General features: G+C 42.6%; 1 protein-coding gene across 1 annotated transcript in view; it reads right to left on the bottom strand.

Moving 5' to 3' along the window:
• LOC145981644 (uncharacterized) overlaps window positions 1–15,982 on the bottom strand; it is a 67,708-nt gene extending 51,726 nt beyond the window's left edge. The window contains exon 1 of the mRNA XM_083115037.1: window positions 15,775–15,982. The gene's annotated coding sequence lies outside the window, so the exon portion shown is untranslated. The remainder of the gene's footprint in view (window positions 1–15,774) is intronic.
• Window positions 15,983–19,789: the final 3,807 nt, after the last annotated feature.

Below are 19,789 nucleotides of genomic sequence, written 5' to 3'. Positions count from 1 at the left end.
CACTCCTCTACACAGACACAGACAGCTTGGTGTACCATGTTCGCACGGCCGATGCGTATGGTGATATAGCCAAAGTTCCAGCTCTTGTCAAGCTCTTCGACACATCGGGCTATCCCCAGCCAAACCGGTATGGAATTCTGCCCCGAAACAAAAAAATACCCGGCAAACTCAAGGACGAGAAAGACGGGGATGTGATTGTGGACTTTGCTGGACTTCGTGCCAAAGCCTATGCGATCCGGGCTGAGGGTTCTGTAACAAAAAAGGCAAAGGGTGTAAGCAGGCAAGTGGTTCGGGAGCACCTCAAGTTTGAGGATTACCTCGAGTGCCTCAGAACAAAATCGCCCATTCTACAAAAAGAGCATCGTATCCAAAGCGTCGATCATGTGCTTACAACTAATATTGTCAGGAAAGTTGCTCTGGATGCACACGACGACAAGAGGTGTATTCTTGAATGTGGGGTCCATACACTTCCGTGGGGCCACTATCGCCTGCAAACTAGTAAGGCCTGCCCAGAGTGCAACAAAAAGTAATAGGCAATGCAAAATGAAAAAAAAATCAATTTTAATTTACTTCAACTTCCTCGATTACATGCATGGCACAGCAAAATTAAACTTCTGGGAAACTGCTTATTGTAGTTTGTACTTGTGTATATAAAATTCCACATTTCTTATTGTGTGCTATTTTTTTAATTATTTTTTTTTGTATCTAAAACTGTTCAGTTACTCTTTCATTCTTGACGTCATACACAAATGTTTTCTCTGCAATAAGAATGACACTGCACAGAGTATCTGCAGGCAAGGCGTCGTGGAACTCGCATACAATCTTGATGTTGGTACGATCGTTAACAACCACCTGTTTTCTTTTAGATGTGTTGATGACAAACATGGGTCTGCGAGCTATGAACTCGTCGGGGTTGTAGTACACGTCCACATTGCCGGAGGTCACTCTCTTGTAAGCTGTGTACGCCTCGTAAAGTTTCAGGTAATCATCGTTTGTAATGTTTAAGTTATAATTCTCGCGTGGAAAAACTTCATTCCTTCCATTTTTGAGGTAAACATTCTTAATTTTGCAATTATCGAACTGGCTAGAATCTTTCTCTTGGTTATTATCTTTCCCCGTCTGGAAGAGCACGACGGTAAACTCTGGCATATCGTACCGGATGCTGTTGAACTGCGTAGTAACATCAAATTCAAAATGGTTGCCAGAAGCAGGTTTCTGCACGCACTGGTAGCCGTAAAATTGGATGGGTACTTGGGGGTTCTTCAAAATATCGGCTTTGTACTTGAGACCGTAGTTAGATTCGTATTCTACCACAGGCATGCGCAGCTCCATGAACTGGATGACGCACTTGGCTGCGTCGGGTAGTGTGTTGGCAAGTGCTGCACCGTCTGCACCCAAGGTGCTGTAACGCATCAGCACATCGTTGTCATTGGCGCTTCTGCGAAAAGTGACGCGCAAGCCACCCTTCCACATAATCTCCGTGTAGTCGGAGAAGAAGCCTGGAAGCAAGCGCATGGGAAACAGTACTGTGTGGCTTCGAGTTTTGATTTTTGTATCTGCTTCGAATCCCCCTGCCTGGTAATATGCCGCATCGCTCTTGGAGAGTTTCAGTGTTCCCACAGCTGTAGAAGTAATCCCGGGGTAGTCAACCCTATCGATGACGGTGCCATGCTTTCTAACTTCCACTTGCGAGAACAGATGCGGCACAAAATTGTCCACAAGTTTTAAATTTGCATTGGCGTTAAATGCTTCCCCGTTGTCTCTCTTCACCACATCAAACTTGATATACAAATCAGCTCTGTGAGGGTGAATGAACCCATCCCCGACGTCCACATCGTATTCGATCTCCCTGTTCGGTTCGTTCAAATTGGCGAACGTGCGACGATTGGGTGGGAAGGACTGCAACTCGTAACTTTCGATTTGCTCCATGATTGTTATTTATTATACGTTAATCTCCACGACGGCGGTGGTAGTAGCTCCGGCAAAATTCACCACCTCATCTTTTTCGTTTGTCACTGCCAATTCTATGTTGTCTATGCGATTACGAGATATAGGGAAGTATATCGGTGGTGAGGGTGTGTATATAATCGGTTCCATGAATTCAGAGTTTGGTTTGAACGTAGCGATGATACCTGTCTGCTTGTGGCTGCCTGGGATGCCATCCGAGGATTTGGTGATCATGCCTTCTGCCACGTTGCAATGTATGTTCAGAGTTTCGATGGCTAGAAATTTAGGAATGTTGGCACCGATGTGCTTGATGCCAGGTTCGAGCTTTGTGTTGTTCTCGAATCCCAGAAGCTCTCCAACAGTGCCTAGGTCTACTGTTTCCGTAGCAGACACAATTTCAACTCTGTGAGTTACAGAATTTTGAGATAGCAGTATATTTCTTGGCAATTGGGCTTGCAAGGTAGACAGATTGTACTGTCCTGGCGTGATAACTATTTTTTCATTTCCAACAGTAATTTTGTTATTGTGCTCCGTGACATTGGGTATCAGGTACATGCTGTAGAATGCACGAAGAGCAATAGATTTAGGATAAATGATGTCGTCATGCAACGCGAGTTTCAAGACCGAAGTCTCGCTGGTGAGATGGAACACTCCCATGGTGTTTTAGGTACCACAATGCTTTCTGAAAATGCTCCACTGAGGGGTTATTTATTTTAGACATGTATGCGAGAACGGAAAGGCATAGGTGGCCGCAGTTAACATCGGTGAAACCCTGGATGCGTTTGTCATTGTAGTAGAGGTTGGCAACACTGAGATACTTCACCAACCTGGCAGGCGGTGTGCCACCGAACGAATCGAAAACAAATGCATTGTTATCGTCAATTTTGAGGTAGCATATCCAATGTGTACCAGGATTTTTGTAACTGTCCAGGTTGACCACGCCATACTCCTTTATCTTCACAGCAGAGGGTAGAGAATCGGACATGAAAACACCCCTGAAGTTCCTTATTCCCAACAGTTCGATCAGAGATTCAATATCGAAGTTGGACAGGGCTTCTTCTTTTTTTTATATTTCTTCAAAGCATCGAGGTTGCTTTTTCGCTTTTTGGTCACACCTTTCCCCTTCTTTTCCATAGCCAGGTTGTGACGTTTCTGTTCTTCCAGCTCGGCCTTGTTCTTTTTTGCATCGATGACGGTTTTGGCAATGGCAGCACTGCCTCCTGCCAAGCTGCCCACTGCACCCAAAGCTGCCAAGATGGCCGGAATGCTGAATATGAAACCTCCAATCTTCTGCTGCTTCCGCGAATGTTGCAACTTTTTCAATTGTGGAGTGCTGAGCAGCAATTTCATTCCGTGTCCTTTAGACAAGCATGAACATTTCTTCTCGCGTTGTTTCTTGGTGAGTAACCCATCGAGGGCACCCAGCGTTTTCAGATTCGAATATGGTATCTGGTACACGACGCCCTTGGGCTTCATGATGTAATTTTTTTTTTACGGTATGTTATTTTATATATGTTCAGAGATTTTTTGTTTTCCCTCCCGTGTAATTTTTTTTACGGTATGTTATTTATATATACTTTGCAGCTATTAAACAAATTCGATTATGTGCTTTGTTTTCTTACCAAGAAGTTCTTTTGTTCCCTTGTACACGATTCGAGTTTTACTCTCGATTAAAATAGATAGCTTCTCGTCGGATAACATGCTAGCGTATCGATCTGGTAAAAATAGGCTGTATTGTCCGTTGAGCAACAGACGTACTTTGGGACCATACTGGGTTGCAACAATTGAACCGGAAGTTATTGCGTAAGGTTTGTCCACTTCCAATTCCTGAATTTTTACATACTCGACTGACAAATTTAGCATTTGTTTTAATGCCTGGACGTCACTAATTTTTTCACTCATATCGAAGAAATATTTTTTTGGTCTCGTAGATTTTTTACAGTGTGTTATTTATAGAAAAAAGTTTCGGCATTGCCTAATGCGATGAGGTGATCGATGATCCTACTGGTTTCTGCATTTGAAGCGTACCAGTCGTCTGTATATCGTCTCCTCCCCTGTCTCCACTCGTGAAGTTCGTCCATCTTATCAGCCAATTTTTCATCAGCAGCCCGAAAAAGAGCATAGGGAGAAGAAGAAGATTTTACACCGCTTATTTTTCTCAGATAATCCAGAAGTAGCATTTCACAGGGCAAGCGAAATTGTGGTGTTATTTTAACTAAATCAATAAGCTTTTTAACATTCTCGTGACTATCGTCGAAAGTAAATGTAAATATTTTGTATAACACTTCTGTTGGTAAGTCTGTTATATGCGTAGACATTTTTTACTGTATGTTATTTAATTACAGCCCCCACCCCAATTTTCGTTTTGTATTCATGGCAATGGTCGTGCCCAATGCTGCAACCTGTTCACCCAGCGAGGCGTCTCTGCTGACGAGTCTCCCGAACGCAGCATGCTCCAATTTTCTATCAGCATCGTGACGCGCATCTAAATTCGTATATGTGTTGTAAGCAATGTCGTGATCCTTGCATGCAGCATCCAGCAGATTTACCCCCTTGTCTCCTCTCTCCAGTCGCCGTTCCAGTTTAGTACCCGGTCCGCAGTATTGGTAACCTGGTAGGTGCATCTCGAAGGGTAGCTTGTTGATGATGTCGTTCACGAGACCTCGACCCTCGGCCACATTCCAGAATTTGGGAGGCAGGGTGTTGATGATTTTGATAAGGTAACCTATACCTTTGTTGTCGTTGACAATAAAGTTGCTAAGCTTGGTGCTAATCATGTCCATGATGCCCACTTTCTCGTTGTGGAAGTTGCGATTGCCTGCATTTTCCTCGCCTGCGATAACCAGCAATCGATCTACAAGCTTCCTTACGTCGTCTACCCAAACAAACTCTTTAGGTAGGGTATTGTAGAGTTTGACACCGCTGCCAGTCTTGAGCTGGTTCCATATTGGCTTGATGAGGTTCCTGTATTTTTCTCCACTGCTTGATTTTACGCGATTCTGTGTTGCATCGTTGTTTTGGTACAGGGCATCCGTCATGATTAAAATTTCTGTGTAACTTTGGTAATCCTCGTCTGTGTAATCTTTAGGTTGCTTTTTGGTGATAAGTTCCCACAGGCCCACAGTGCCAGGATACCTAGTCCAGCTGTTCTTCTCGCCCAAATTAATTTTCACGTCGTCACCTTCGAACGTAACTTTTGACTTTCCAATTTTCCAAACCACACCCTCGTTAAGTTCCACAGAGGGGTACAATCCAAACACCTCGTCCTTTTCAAATTTCCCAGTGCTCAGGTAATCTCTCGCCAACGGACCTAATTCAACTACCTTGTCCGAAGAGGTACTGCCTAGAACCTGACGTCTCAGAGGTGCAGCTCCAAGTTCGAACGGGGTAGTGTGAATACTGGATATCGGTGTAGGCACAGCATAATTTCGAGCAGCAAGTGGCACGAGCTCGTTGATTAAATCTTTATTTTGCTCGGTAACATCTTTGATGTCTTTACCTAGTCCACTTATAGCATCAATAATAGGTTGGTCCTGTCGCTTTTTCTCTTCGTAAATTCCGCGATTCTCTGATTTCCAACCCCTGAAGCGTTTGGCCAGGTAGTCGCGCAGCTTCAAGTTGTCGTCTGCGAGTTTGCGTTTCATCATTTGTTATTTATAATACGTCAAGACGTTTCTTGTAACGTCGCAACGTTTAGAAAGTTGTTTATTTTGTTTCTGTATTTTCCGTCATTGGGTTTCCTCGTCATGTCTATCGTGGCGAATCCGAAATCATCTTGATTCCAGCATGAAGAGCAAAATTTGGAAAACTGATTGTAGTTCATGTCCCCGCCTACATAATCATCGTAAGCATGTTTTAAATTGGTGTGGTCTTGACGAAACAAGCAAATAAAATTAGCGTTGTCTCGGAGAAGCTGCTTGGGAATTTTAGAAAAAGTCTGAGCAAGGTAGAAGCAGTCCATGCCTCTGTGCCGCCCCTGTGTAAAAAAATTGCGAATTTCGTTATGGTTCTCCAGGATGACATCGTCGAAGACCACCACCGAATTTTCATGGCAGCAGTCTAGTGGCATTACTTCGGAGGCAAAAGTAGCTATGCTCAGCCCTTCGTACAGTTTTGTCAGCTGTTGATATTTTGCTTGCTCCAAACTTTTGGAAAAAACATACAAGTGCCTGTTCTTCCAATCTAACCAGTCGGGAGCAAGAAGAAAATTATCAATAAGTAAAGTTGTTTTCCCACACCCTGAAGGTCCGACAATAAGGCAGCGAATGTTGTCCGGCAACAGTTCGCCGTTTTTCCTAGCCTGACGCTCCGGGGGAAAATCTGGTAGTCGCCTCACCACATCCCAAGCACCCGTTACACAATCACCTCGTTTGCATCGATCCAACTTTTTTCCTCGAGTCCCAGCCATTTCACCAACAGTTTGTCACCTTTTCTACGTAATACTTTTTCGATAAGATACGTATTGGGGTATTTTGTTTTAGAGAGTTCCTCCTCGTAGAATCGCCCTTTCAAAATTTCGTCGCGATTATCTTTTATTATATACGTGTGACGGTTACCGGGTAACAATCGAGCAACAGTGAAAAGTTCCGTACTCCAGTTTTTGGTAAAGCCTTTTTCAAACATGCGCTTAAATTTACTAATTCTTACTTGGTCTCCAATTTTGAATTTCGGTTTTTTGTTAGTGGGCCGGTACTTGGGGCAATAAACAGTAGAGATCAGTCGTGCCTCATCAGACTTGCTGACATCGGCAGGCTTCATGCGTATCGTGCTATGCAAACTGTGATTATAGTCGTTTACGAGTTCCGGAAGCACATTGACCCACTTGTGGTTACCTTGAAGCGTGAATCGTTTCCACATGCGTGTTTTGAGAGTACGGTTAAAACGTTCCACTACGCTGGCTTTGATGTGACTGAAAGTCGAGTAATGTTGAATATTTTGTTTCTGAACAAACTGTTGAAATATCGAGTTGTAAAATTCCTTTCCGTTATCCGTTTGAAGAAATCGAGGTCGCCTGCCACTTTCATTGAAAATAGTTTTGAATGCTTCCATTACGCACACACCTGTTTTAGCCTTGAGGGGCAAAGCCCACGCAAATTTTGAAAATGTATCTATAACAGTAAGAAGATACTTGTATCCTTTGTTGATTTTATGTAAATTTTTCAGGTTGCCGCTACTCATTTCCACAAGGTCAGCCTGCCAAAGGTCATCCACGCCTTTGGTCACCACCGCCAGTCGTTTGTAGTTTCGTCGTGCAGGTTTATGCAGCTCGTTCACGATACCCTGCCTAGACATGGCGCGAAAATAAGAATATAGCCTGGATGGGATTTCTGGCTGCAGACAATGCTGGGTTTTCTATATACAGCTTGTCACCTATTTCTATGTCGATAATTTGAGTGGCATCTTCGGCATAGGCAGTCTCGCGACTTTCGGGGTGTGTGAAATCGACCAGCTCAACTCCTCTTATTTTAGGCTCATCGCCAATGTTCGTCACGGTCATGATTGGGTAGTGGGTTGCGTGAGGCAAAGACCAGTAGGAAACCTTGACGAACTGAAGTGTGCCAGCGAGGAAAAATTGATGATAAGCTTTTGCAGGAGTCAACATGTAGAGTTTGTAACCTGGATTGAAAGGGGAGGAGAACTCTCTGTTTGGTATGCTGTACAGTTCGATGACAATCGTAGACTTGAGATTGTCGATGCTGGCATTTAGAGTGTTTACGTTGGTTCGAACCTCGGTCTCTATATCCTCCAATCTGCCATTCACCGATTCCAGGTGTTCCTCGATAGCGTGAACAACAGTGTCGTAGTTTGGTTTGATCTTTACATCGACAATAAGGCTCTTGAATTTTTCATTTAAGTCATGTAGTTGGGTGCTGAAATTAGCTATAGTCGATTCCTGACTTGCCTCGATACTCCCAATTTGCTCTTTCACGCTGGCAATAATCTGCTGCAGGCTTTCTACAAGCGTCAACTTGGAGCTCTGTATTACAAGGTCGTGGACCTGGGTTCTAATTTCCGCAAACAATTCATGCAGCTCGGTGATGTTCTGGTTGGTAGGTAAAGTCGCGACAGACCCCCGTATCGATTCAATTTCGGATTGGATGTTTTTGATGTCGTCGGATTTGAGTATTCGGTTGAGAGTTCTCTTCACGCTTTTCAATTCCTGAGAGGTAGGCAGGGTGGCCACCGTGTTTTGGAGCGATTCCAAAGCTTTTTTCACCGCGTCCAACTCGGAGGCATCGGCAGCAGCACGTATGCCTTCTTGCAGTTGTGTTATGTCATCCTGGGTGGGAGTAGATTGTTGCAGGGTTTCCAACTTAGTCTGTATGTCGTCGATCAAGTGATGGAAATGAGACAACTCGGATTCTGCATTCAGATTTTCCAGTTTGGCGATTTGCTGTTGAACGTTGGCCAGTGTATCCCTGATGCCCGGCAGTTTGGTTTCCAGCTCATCGTGAACGTTCGCCAGATCATTTCTAATGACAGCAAGTGCATCCTCAATATGGGTTATGGTGCCTTGCAGCTTCCCGAAATCCTCGTAGGTCTCAAGTTGGACTTTGATGTTGGCCACGCTACGGGCAATGGCGTTCAGTTCGCTAGACGACGGTAGATTGTTGATAAAATCCTCCAGTGTTTGGAGTTTAGTTTTTACTTCGTTGATGGCCGCATGCAAAGCGTCCGTTTGTAGCTCAGCCTTGATGCTTTCCAACGTAGGGATTTTGAAAGATTGAAACTGTTCGCGCAATTTAGCAATACTAGCGTTCACGCGATCGTAGTCGTCTTGTGTTTTAATGCTCTGGATGATAGTTTGCAGTTCGGTCTGGATGTTGCTTGTTTGGTCCTGCAAGCGTTGTTTCAGCTGTTCAACGTCTGAGGTTTGCGTTTGTTGCAGCTTCAGAAGTTCGTTCTGCAGATTGCCCACACTCAGTGCCAGCTTGTCGAGATTGTCTATCGACGCAAGGTCGGTGTATTTTTGCAGCAGCGATTTTAGCTCTGCATCAATCTTGAGTACAGGGTCCAAGCACTGAGACTGCAAGCTAGCTATCTCGGACTGGAGGCTGGAGTTGAGCGTGGACTGGAGGGCCTGCAGATCGCTTCGCAACTTCTTGACCCTGACGTCGAGCATGAGAAGCTCGTCGCCATGGTCGTCGCGTTTCGTATGGCCAAAAATATCGTTAGGCATTATTGTTATTTATTATAGGATAGCTAATTTTCATTTCTATGAAAAAAGGGATGAGTTTGTCGTAGTCGTCCAAGAGCTCTATGTACAGGCGATCGCCAGCAGATACATCGTACGTGGTGGTACTGTTCATCCTATCGTGTTTGATGCGATAGATGTTCTTGCCGGAGGAAATTTTGGCCTCTCCTTTATTCTCGGGATTCATGTCAAACTGCAGTTTGCCGGAGATGGGGAATTGGTAATAATTCAAGTTGTTGTTGAATATGTAGAAAGTTTTGCCCACATCCTCGTCGTACTGGGTCAGGATGCTATTCAAGTGTATAATCAACAAACCGTTGAGTTTAGATAATAGGGAGGGTAACAGGTCCAAGCTCGCAGGTGGCGACGGTGCACTTTGGGCGAATGCCTCCATAGCCTGCTTCCTGAAGCCAAACAGGTTCATAGGCATTGTTATTTTATTTTATATTTAGCGATTTGTTTCAAGCGTCAAATAATAATTCGAGCCTCGTCAGTGCTGCCAATTCCTATTTGTAGGTTAGCTTAGCCAGTAAAAAATTATATAGTAGAATTTTCTTTAAATAAATTGGCAAAAAAACCCAAGCCTCAAAGAAGGCTACGCCGAGTTGGAAATACTGCTGGTGAGGTTAACATACACCGTGAAAGGCTACGCCGAGTTGGCAACACTGCTGGTGAGGTTAACATACACCATAAAAGGCTACGCCGAGTTGGAAACACTGCTTGTGAGGTTAACATACACCATAAAAGGCTACGCCGAGTTGGCAACACTGCTTGTGAGGTTAACATACACCATAAAAGGCTACGCCGAGTTGGAAATACTGCTGGTGAGGTTAACATACACCGTAAAAGGCTACGCCTCGCCCAAACACATGTACACTCACACACAAAAAAAAAAACTAAAAAAATTATACACCGTGAAAGGCTACGCCGAGTTGGAAATACTGCTGGTGAGGTTAACATACACCATAAAAGGCTACGCCGAGTTGGCAACACTGCTTGTGAGGTTAACATACACCATAAAAGGCTACGCCGAGTTGGAAATACTGCTGGTGAGGTTAACATACACCATAAAAGGCTACGCCTCGCCCAAACACATGTACACTCACACACAAAAAAAAAGCTAAAAAAATTATACACCGTGAAAGGCTACGCCGAGTTGGAAATACTGCTGGTGAGGTTAACATACACCATAAAAGGCTACGCCGAGTTAGCAACACTGCTTGTGAGGTTAACATACACCGTGAAAGGCTTCAAAATATCAGTTGGTGAAATTTTCGGGGGGTGAGTTGGCACCACTGCGAGCCCCACATGATGATTCGAGCCCCAAATGAGGATTTAGAACCGGGCCACCTGTACTACTTACGTTTTCCCTGATTTATTTACAAATTTAATTTTATTTATTCCACGGGGTGGAAACACATGATAAATTTTAATTTGTCCTGACCCATAAAACGATTTAGAGCACAAAAAAACCCGAACAGTAGACCTTACTCTTTCGCATCTTCCCCATGCTTTAAACGACTTCCACACAACGTATCCTACTTAGACTAGTTCCTGAAAGCCCCACCAGATGGCATATCGGTTAATTTTAATTGCGAATAGCTCGACCACAAGGGAAAAAACCTTTCGTCAAAAGCGTTCGCGCATCTTCCCTGCCGTTATCTGTGCTCGGGGCAGTGTTGGCAGGTCAGACTAGAAAAAATCGGGAAATTGTTCCTTGGGAAACCAGAAGATCTGCTACAAAATCCGATGATCTAATAGTAGCGGATGAACTACGTTATCGGGGGCGGCATAGGCGTGCGCACTGGGGGGCAAGGGGACGTCCGCAGAATTTTTCCAGCGAGGGGGGAAACAATGTATTTTTATCAGGCGGGTAAACGAGGCATATTACCCCGTAATAATGTTGCCCTCTCAGAAAACGCCACTTGAGTTTGAAATTATCACGTTCCTACATCCCTATTATAATAATGGATGTAAATTACTGTGACTGAAATCAACTCATACGTCTGAAATAATAGGTAATTTTTGGTCAACATTCTTTTTCCAGAAGGGGAGGGGCTGGCGACCATCCTTGCACTTCCTTCTGGACGCCCATGCTGCTATATAATTTTGTAGAAAATTAAGTATTTAAGAATAGTATATTAAGGATAGAAAATTAAGTATTTTCAAGCCGATGAAAGTTTCTCTAGCAAATTTCTTGTTATTAACACACATGCCTTTTTTTGTCAGTTATGCTGCCTCTATGTTTCTGCATTCAATATATATATATATATATATATATATATATATATATACACACACACACACACACACACACACACACACACACACACACACACACACACATACATGTATAAAATAATTTACCCACGCTACGAAGTCGGTGTTTCTACCTAGTAATTCAAGGACGTTTCACTGTGTTTATGTCACTTCATCCATTTCATCAGTTTTTCATTCATCCATATTGTCGTACTTACCCGTAGAGACACAAAAGCTACGTAAAATACAATAGCAATAGTTTATTAAGGAATTCTCCCTAGAAATCAATAGGTCTGGCAACACTGACGTGGCCACGCTGAAAAGCTCCTTTCCCCTTGTTCTTTCCCCCACCCGCCAGCGCGATGAGGTTCTGCGCAGGTACCCGAGGCGCCGGGTTTATGCAGGGTAGGGGTTTTCTTTCTGATTTTAAATAAAAATAAATATTGTATATTCAAAAACATTGGTAAGCTGACTTTCTTTAAAACACCTGTTTGTTTATGCGATAATCTCAGCAAAGTTACTCATACAAAAGGGGAGATTGGATGAGTGCTCGAAGTGGGGGAACGCAGGGGGTGCTATGACTATCCCCTCTGACTTCCCATTCATTTCCTTCTGGCGCCGTAGCTTCATTTTGGTCGTTTTTTTCCTTCACGATCGTTTTGCATATTTTAGTTGTATTTGCTCCTCCCATATACTTCTCGTCTCCTTTAACCCCCCCCCCCCCATTGGAGGGAAAGCTACAACCATAAATCATTGGGTGCAGCACACACCGACAAAGGAAGGCTAGTTCGGAGTTGCCAAGCGTCTTGCCCCTGTCTAGGACAGGGAGAGGCGGGCGTTCTCCCCCCCCCCCCCCATGCCACTAGGCGATGCAGTGGCCATGCCCATAGAAAGGCAGGTTACTGCCACCAGGTTACGAAATCATTGAAAACTGGTGGGGGGAGAGAAAGTTCTTAATCTTCAACCCCCCTCCCCCACAAACTTGTGTAAATTACACTATATACATATTTGTAATGTTATTAAAAGTAAAAATAAATTACTCAATTAAAATATATTATTATTATAAATATTATTAATTACATAAAATAAATTAATTTTGCATAACAGATATTGCAAAGCAGCTAACTAATTCCTTTACTAACTGGTTAAAAATGTTAATAAATTATGAAATAGTTGAAGTGGTTTTATTTGATTTGATTTTGATTTGATTTTAAAATTTTTGGGTGCGTCAGCACTAAGGCTATTTTGCACCCGTCACACTATACGGGGTCCAGCCCCTTACCGTTACACGTAACAACTCTAACGTTGCTTAATTAAAATCATAAAAGATTAAAATGTTCTGACTGTTGTTAAAAGCCGAGGGTGCAAAGAACACTCAGCACAAATAAAGACAAAACACAGGACAACACAAACAAAATTATACTGGCCATGGGGCCAGTCGCCAGAGCCTCGTTAGTCATTAGTCCAGGGTGCACTACGTGGAAGTGAGGTTGACTTTTTGGGCGCCTACGTGGAAGGTACCCCTTACACCCCTTGAAGTGGTGTTATTATGTGTAAGTGTTTGTTTAGTTTGTGCTTTATGTTAATATAAATCAATTAGATTTCAAAGTTATTATTGTCTTGCATTCTTGTTTTACTTTAATTGTGCGTATTGATGGAGATTTGTTAATGATCTCTTGAGAGAGAGAAAGCATTCAATACTAACAACTACACTAATTTGTGTGTGTTTTCGATATTAATCTTAGTAAAGTATATTTCAAATTAAAAGTAATTGGTTGTCTTTGGTGTGTTATAACAAAAACTCTCCCCCCCCGGAAATGTTTGGTGGGGGGGATTTTTGATGCCAAGATTGTTGGTGGGGGAAATCCCCCCCCCCCGTCCCCCCAGGATTTCGCACCTTAGGGTAAAAACACAGTGCGGCACAAGGACCCTTGCTCATCGAACGGAACCCGGTCAAGCCATAAAAATGTCAGGATATAATGAATGAACCAGATGTCGGACAGGTACCTCGAACAAGCCGCTCCCACTCAGACTGGTCCCCATTCTTTCCGTTGAGCGGGACAAGAGGAGGGTGTCTTCCACGAAGTGGACCAATCGCAGAACCTTCCACTTGAAACAAGGTACCCAAGATCAAATTGTGTTTGATCCTGGGAACATCTTGCGATGAGCGGGGCTCCACCATGTTTTTCCCCATTTGACTCCATGGTTTTGAATTACCGGAAACTTGTCCCTGCGAGTTTCTGGCGATGAGCGATGAGGGATGTGCTTCACTGTGTTTTTACCCTTGGCTGCCACCCGAGAAGAGGGAAAAGATGTGCCAACGCTTTCGACTGTCAACCGTGGCACGCGCTGTGGTTTCCACAGGAAGAGAGATTCGGTAAGGACGTCAAATCGTGGCAAAAAGAATAAGTATACAATGGAAAATTATATTTTCTTCGGCTCAACCTATTGAATGTATGTAACCTTCGAGGCAGTTTTTTTTGTGTGTCTCATTGAACACATACAGACGCGAGGGGCCGTTGACGACAGGGTATGGTTTAGAGTGGAAATCGCTCTGTCGGATGTTCAAGAAAATTGCATTCCTTGCTGCGCGGAATTTATTAGAAGCCGGTCGTGCGTAGTGTAGTGGGCGAGTGAATTATATATATTTTTGAATATGTGCTGTGTCGTGTAGTGAACTAAAATGAGTGACATAATTAACGAACTATTGGCGAAACAATTTACTCGGCTTTCGCATGAGGATAAACTTCAAATCGTGAAGATGTGCGGGACTGTGCCGTTCCAAAGAAGAGAAGAATGGATTTGATTTAGTTTTGTTATTTATCGTCGCTTTTCTGCCACTGTTAGCTTTCGCAACGATGGTAAGATGAAATTAATGAAGGTACATTCACTAAGAAAACCCATGTCCAGACAGGAATTTGAACCCGGAACCCCTGGCGACGTAGCACGCTGTTCTAATAACCACTTAGACACTGAGGTAGGCAAGAGAAGTATGGAGTTCATGGTCATAGGCGTAGCTACGGGGTGTGTCGGGTGTGCCTAGGCACACCGTAATGGGCTGCTTTATCAAAGAGAATTAAAGACAGATATTTCAATAAGAGAGGAAATAAGCAACAGTTTGTAAGAAGTTGAAAATGTCATTACTTGGTACAAACGTGTGCATTATCGCTGATGAAACGAGTGTCTATAGATTTTCGATTTTTTGATGTCATTGGAGAAAGAAGATATTTACTGCATTCTACTCTGTACTACAGCGCTTTTCTTCTATACCTGTCAAAAGCTGCACGTGTGAGAGAGAGCTTTCTCCAAGCTTACCCAAGTTAAAACTAAATTAAGAGCAACTCGGAAGCAGGATAGATTGGAAGCCCTGCTCATGCTATTTGTGGAACAGAAAAAGCTTAGTCTATTGATGTAAATGAAGTTATTGATGAGTTTAAGAACATTGTACCGTTTGACAGGCGTCTCTCGTTATAGATGACGTGTATTTTGATGTATTTGTTTGTAATATTTATGAACATTTTGTGTGTGTGTAATTTCTATGCAATTTGATTTTTTCTACTACAAATATTCAGAAATTTTCAACACTGTCATTTAGTGAATTTATATTCCTTTACAAACATCAGTGCAGTTAAAGAGCCAAGTGATTGCGTTGCAAAAGATTGTATTAAAAAGGTACAAGACCTCATTTTTCTTTCTTTGTGCACACCCAAATATAAAGTTCTAGCTACGCCTATGTTCCTGGTCAAGTTCAAGGTAAGAAGTTTCACTAGGCCTACATAAATATTTCACAATGTGGACCTCTATTTTATAAATAGCCATTAAATCCTTTACGTGCTGTTTCTATTTTAATGATACAGTGGACATTTTCATAATTATTTGTAAGGTGTGTATTTTTAATCACAATAGGCCTCCCCAAGTGGACGGACGAAACTCCGCCTATGTGTATGAGATTGGTGATACGAAACATAACAGCACTCGCACCGTTCCAGTTGCGGCATATTCATATTAGACGAATAACGCTGAAAGTGTGTTCAATAGATAGTGTGGCATTCGCATTCGAAGAAACTAGTTTGGCATTGGCACGCTTCCAAATGAGTTCGTCTGTAGACAAGTCTTTGTGATCCAAGGTGGACATTTGCCAAGAACTCTGGAGCATACAAGAACAGCTAAAACTCCTAACAATGAAACAACAGTTACTGGCGTGACAGAAAATGGTTACTCTCGTGTTTCTATGTCGGAGTAAAAAAGGGAAACATTTTGTGTCAACACAATCAAATCTGAAGTTCATTCGAGAAAGGGAAGGAGAAGTAACCTTGTGTTTGGCGTTACATCGGAAAACACGCTTATCAATAAAGCAAGATATACATACTTACTTAATCCGTTTGATGAGTCCACAAAAAAGAATGGGAGATTTTATCAGCAATGCACACAACACAGTATTTTCACAGCTTTACTGAACCGTGTCTCTTCGAGAATGCAGGAAAGAAATGCTGAACAGGCAAGAAACTGTAAGGCACAAAACAACATACGCAGATCAAATGGGCTTCTGTAGACATTCGGAGCTAAACACTTTAAATGCCACATGCTCTTATCGTCTCGTGAGGAACGAATCTCCACGTCATAATAACGTGCAAGGGCTTATTTGCCAGATGTTTGACCTTCAGTTGCAATTGAACAGCTAATGGATTGCTTTGAAAATGCAAATTCGTTTCAACCAACCAATGAAACTGTAGAATTTATCGCCATACCGCGATATTATTTTACATCTTTTTTCTGCCTCTCCAGGCGATTAGCATGAATGATGATTACATGGGACTTGAACCCGGAACCTTCGATTACGATATCCTGAGTTCGCTACAGAAAAACTAAGAAAATATCCATACTGCAGTTGACTCCCGTTATACAGCACATTAGTTTATAGGTATAATGTGCAAGCGAATTTCGAAAAGTAAGTTGATTTCCGACGTACTGTAGTCCGTGTAGCCTAACTCTACAATCCCTTCCCGCCGAAACATTTGACGTAATGGGGCTCAAACACCCAATCAGCTGCGGTTACATGCCATTGGTTCTTCTGTTGGTGCACGGCTAGGGGAGTGAGAAAATATTTGATTTATTTTCGCTTTTCTTCCACTTTTGGCTAATATGAGGAGGAAGAATGATGATATTGATGAAGGGACACTCGCAAAGAACACCCATGCTCAGGCCAAGATTCGAACCCAGAACCTCGTAGCGCTAGTCTGAAGTACTTAGTTGTTCTTACATCTCTCTAGTAATTTAAAATGTATTACAGAAAACACATTGCGAGATAAGTGAGCAAGAAATTTTTTAGAACCAAATTTTTGCAAACTGAAAAGAATATTGATTTAATATGGCCCAAAAATAAAAACCATGGAGCGCCATGGCATTCTCTTTTACAAGTGCTACGGCTCTGAACTTGATGAGACTAAGAAAAGCAGAAATTGCAAGCGAAGCGAGCAAGAAAATTTTACGAAATATATTTTTATTTGTGTAAAATTTGAAATCGAGGGGGCAATTGTACCTCTATGCCCCCCTGCAGGTGCTCTTGGCCGTCTGGAAGAAATAATGCAAGAAAGTCGTGAACACTAATTCCATCTTGAGTATCCTTTTGTCCTCCTACTCTTAGATTCTGCTAGACTTGCTTTCTTTTACTTCAATGTTTGCCCCCCTATAATTCATTTCCGTCCAAGGTTAAGGGACGGGGGCGCAATGCGCTACTGCACCTTCTTCCCCCGTAGTTGATTTGAATTTTCATCGTCAAAAAGATTCCTCTTCACTAAATTTCTAGGTGAAAGTATAATAATTAGGGAGCGGAAGTTGATGAAATGTCATCTTTTTTCTGACATCTCGGACAGGATGCCCATTAAATATACACAATATTACACTTCGTCTAGAACCCAAAAAAGGTCATTTTAACGTGCAATTTTTTGCCAATTTTCAGGTTTTAGGTCATTTTCCCCGATTTTCGGCATTTTTCTGTCATTTTTCGCAATATTCGGTGTATTTGCTACGTTCCCCGGATTATTCTCAAAGGATCAACTTACGTTTATTCCTCAACAGCGAGCTTGAGACTTATCAGCCTACTATGAAGCCCTCAGGTAGTGGGAAATCAGATAAGGATATGCTAATGTTAATATATTACACTAGAACTCACAGTTAAACTTCTTATTACAAACAAAAGTGTATTTAGATCATAATACTTCTCCACTACACAAATTAAAACATTCACATTTTCAAAATCACTTCCATTATTCCAGAAACATCCATAATATCTCTCACCTCACCATTTCCAATTAAATGTTTTCAGGTTAGTCCATAACCATAAAAGACTACCCAATTGAACAAAACAAATTACGTCATAATAGACAATTAACATTTTAAACATATTAAACACCTAAAATGATACAATAAGTGGGTGCGTATCATATTGTTTCGTCATATTTTGTCACTTCTTTCATTTTGGTAATATTCTTGAGTCTTTTCACCAAGGTGAACATAGGCCTATAAATATCTCGCCGGATTTATTTTTCTTTACAGTGTGCCACAGAAACACACCACACTAAATCACCAGGCAAAGATGCGGGAAATTAATAGACTTTACACCAATTCATTCAGTGTATACGACTTTTTTAATAAAATTATTCGGTTGTTTCCATTGGAAATCCTCATTGCATATTTTAATTGAATGTGCATGTGGTATCATTTAGTGCCTTTTTTTAAAAAGCAAGATTGAATTTTGTTTAATTTCCTTTTCGTTTCACTTTTTAACCTGAAACTAACAAATTTAATGGTCATTTTTTGCATTTTTTACGTCATTTTTCCAATTTTTTAGGACATTCTATAGGTCATATACCTAATTTTTTAGGTCATCAACTTCCGCTCCCTAGTACGTAATAATATAGGGGCATTTACGTGTGGAAGGAGGAGGGGGCAAGGATGGCTACACCTCCCCCTTAGAAAACTAATACCAACCTAAAAGATTTCAATCATAGTATAATTATTATAATGGGGATGCAAGAATGCGATAATTTCAAGTTCAAGTGGTGTTTTTCGAGGGGCAACCCCATTATCGGAGAGCCTTGCTTGTCCCTCCGTAGGAAAAAATCTGCGGACGTCAATGCCCCCCCGTGCGCACGCCTATGAAAGCACGTGTCTTTGCGTTTTGACCCATGCCCATAGGCCATTTTATCAGTTCATTCTCTCTCATCGTCGTACTTACTCCTAGAGGCACAAAAGCGAACTAAAATAAATAATCAAAATAAATAGATTTTGAGTGGGATGCCATATAACAACCTGAAATAAATAGTAATACAGAAGTAATGAAATTATATTATTATTATAATTAATAATAATAATAATGTTATTGTTCTAGCACCATTGAGTACCGTTTTGGCATGGATTTCCTGGAGTGGGGTGTCCTTTGGCACGTGTCGGATGACAATTTTTATCGGTTTTGGTCGTCTGGGTGCGCCTGCTGAGTACTGGATCTCCTTTTGCTGGCAGATGGCGACGATTTTGTCGAACGCTTGTGTGTTTCGAACTCCAACCTGAGCCCCTCTGATCTTTGACGTACTGTTGGGTGTTCGTTGACTTCTCTTGGTGTCCCGACGAAGGTGTACCTGTTTTCCACATTGTAGATAATAATTACAGGGGGACGGGGCCCACTGCGCTGCTTTTGGTACTGTGTGTTTTCATTCTTTTCGCTGTTCTCTCTGGTGTCCATTTCTTCCTATAATGGTGCAAAGCTGTTTCCGACGGGTGTCTGATCAGGCGTGGTCGGTCGAGACTGGACTGTCTTCTTTTGACTCAGAGGACGGCTCTTTTCTGAGCTGTGATCTCAGGTGGTGGAGGCAGGTGGCTGTTGCTGAAGCTGACCAAAGAGAATCCCATTCTCTTTGAAGCTGGGTAGCTCAGAGTAGTTTTGTGGGGTTTCTACTCCGCCGTTCGGGAGTTGTAGTGGCTTCCCTCTGGGGATGGGCTACCCGCTGCGGTTGGGCTGGTCAGTAGTGACGTTCTTTCTCCTATTCTTGTGTGGCCTCATGTAATCTTCCTGTGACCTCATGTAGTCTTCCATCTTTCCGACCTTGTTGGCACTAGCGACTCTGCTAGCGACTAGGTCCTGTAGCTGTAGATACTGGAAGCCCTGGGCCGGGGTCCAGATGCTCTGTAGTGGCTTGTCGAGGAGGTTCAGGGAGTTTTCTCTGCCTCTTCCCTTGTTTTGGCGTTGGCGTTGCTCGCCCTTGGATGGTATTTTCCCGGCTGGATTCACGTTTGCGGTGATTTCTTCTCCCTGGTTCCGCTACTTTCCCGGATGGATGGAGGAGAGGTTGTCGTTCCCGGTGTCGGCCGGGGTGGGCGTAGCGCTGTACT

This window comes from Lepisma saccharinum, chromosome 29 (genome assembly GCF_977018435.1).
Source record: "Lepisma saccharinum chromosome 29, izLepSacc3.1, whole genome shotgun sequence".
NCBI classification, from domain to species: Eukaryota; Metazoa; Arthropoda; class Insecta; order Zygentoma; family Lepismatidae; genus Lepisma; species Lepisma saccharinum.
Note: the sequence above shows the minus strand (reverse complement) of the source record. Positions and strands in the feature narration are given on the sequence as shown.